At 30.0% G+C, this 2,500-nt stretch overlaps 1 protein-coding gene across 1 annotated transcript in view; it reads left to right on the forward strand.

Annotated features, from left to right (window-relative positions):
* Positions 1-2,500, forward strand: part of LOC136843185 (G-protein coupled receptor GRL101-like) — a 191,500-nt gene that overhangs the window by 51,230 nt on the left and 137,770 nt on the right. The gene's annotated exons all lie outside the window — the stretch shown is intronic.

Raw genomic sequence — 2,500 nt, forward strand, 5'->3', positions numbered from 1 at the left:
ATGAAATTAAATATACGGTTGATTTTTTATTCTTTTTTATACAGATTTTCAGAAACTTGGCGATTAAAAGGTAAAAGTTCCTAGGTTTTAATGCTGATCTGGACTTCGTTACTAATTGGCGATTTTTACTTAGGTTTATCAGTAACGATTCTTACTCTTCTTAACGAGAAATGCATAATTATCGCGAACTTCTAATGACCAAGGAAAAGTGATCCAAATTAAATTAAAATTAATGACATGGCATAATCATAGATACCTTTCTAAAGGTTAACCATTTGTTTCACGCGCAAATACTATACATCATTTTATGGTCGTTCTAAGGAACGTTTCTTTACAGGTAATTTTGTATTCATATAAAAGACATTGCTTTGTTATATAAGAGCGGAAGTTAAAATGTTGAATTAGTAGTCGAGAAATATTAGTTTTTTCTCAGCAAAATGATTTCTTTTATACAGCATATTCTTTTAAAATTGGAGAGATAAAGAAGAAACTTATCTTTTATACTCGCTTCAGTAACATCAGTCGTGAAAGTGACAATGTCATGCGACTCAGATATCTTCCTAAACCTTTCGTGATGTTTGCCATTAAAGCAATTTCTGAACATTGCCCTTCATCGTAATTTACACCCGCTCATTTTATAAACTCTATTGTATTTTTTCGACAGACAAGTAGTAACTGATGTCCATGATTGGCTGTCATTCCGGGAGCAATTTTACTGTTGTTTGTATTTTGTAAAATTTTTAGTCTTTGCGAATAACCGCCTTTGCGATAGTACAATCCTCGTTGTCTGAGGTATTTAAAATTTTTTTCGAAGAATTCAAAATGTCTCTAAGAAGGAAAACCGTATCTCATATTCTTACACAGGATTTTACTCAAAAAGCAGGAGCTTTACTGAATACAAATAATAACAACATCTTTTATCGGAATAAGTAATCGAAGAGATGAATAACCGCTTAACTTTCAATTTATACAATAGAGCAAATAAATTAATACCTTTTATCTGTATTGTTTGTTATGCATTTTATTGATTTTTAGGGCAATTTCTTGAGTACTCCATTCATTATTTATTGGAATATCTGTTGATGAAATGAAGGGTCATTACGAAACGTTGGAAATAAAGAGTTACGGTGAATTTAGTACGTTTCCATGGTCCACCTTCACGCTATATATATATATATATATATATATATATATATATATATATATATATATATATATATATATATATATATATATATATATATATATATATATATATATATATATATATATATGTATATATATATGTATATGTATATATACATATATATATATATATATATATATATATATATATATATATATATGTGTGTGTGTGTGTGTGTGTGTGTGTGTGTACATATACATACATAATTATATATAATATATATATTTCATGTTTATATTTATTTTGTATTCATATATAAGACAGGAAAGTAAGGTTAACCACAAATCATCATATCTTGAACTACGATAATTGCATTATAGCTGTAAAGCCAAATTGTCAAAAAGATCTCATCACCGAACAGGTAATATCTTGTTATTAATACGATATCCATTACGGTGCTACATTAATAACCGTAATATTCTTTACCGATATTGAATATTATTAGGCTTCATTACAAAATGGTATAACGTAAGAGCCGCCATCGAAAATCCTGCCATTGATATACTAATGACCGACAATATGAATAATAACTAACTAGTTTTCTGTGATTTATGATTCGACTTTATAAAGTAAATATACCGCAGCGAACATGAAGTCTTAAGAAAGATCAAGACATAATATATTAACTAGCTGAAGCGAGGATCAAAATATCTTAGCTGTGTTGCATTTTCTACAGGAAGTTGTTATTGCGTGCTGCGTTTTTTAAAGATAATGAAGAGCTTTTTCATTTCTTTTATTCAGTCATTCACTAAGGTTTTAGTTTTGTGTAAAAGAAAATTATGTCCGCCTGCACTTTTTTTCTGTCCGCCCTCAGATCTCAAAAACTACTGAGGCTAGAGGGCTGCAAATTGGTGTGCTGATCATCCACCTTCCGACCATCAAACATACCAAATTCCAGCCCTCTAGCCTCAGTAGTTTTTATTTTATTTAAGGTTAAAGTTAGCCATATTGGTGCTTTTTGCAACGATATAGGACAGGCCACCACCGGACCGTGGTTAAAGTCTTCTGTGCATTTTTTACTTGTTCATATTGGATTTAATCAAAATAAATCATAAAACAATATAGACATGTAAATCCCAATATTTCTAAATATTCACTTAACTATGTTAACAACCACTTATAAGAACAATGTGCTTTCAGCTGAAGTTACTTTTGTAGCGAAATATTCCTTTATAAATATACGTACAAAAACAAGAGTTCTAAAGCAGAAGCAGATACTCTTGAAAAGGAGGAAACAGACTTCAGCTGCTAGATAATAACTCGCTCTTGACTATCATCAGTCAGAAATGCTTCACACAAAAGGAATTTAGCAAC

This window comes from Macrobrachium rosenbergii, chromosome 11 (genome assembly GCF_040412425.1).
Source record: "Macrobrachium rosenbergii isolate ZJJX-2024 chromosome 11, ASM4041242v1, whole genome shotgun sequence".
In the NCBI taxonomy this organism is placed as follows: Eukaryota; Metazoa; Arthropoda; class Malacostraca; order Decapoda; family Palaemonidae; genus Macrobrachium; species Macrobrachium rosenbergii.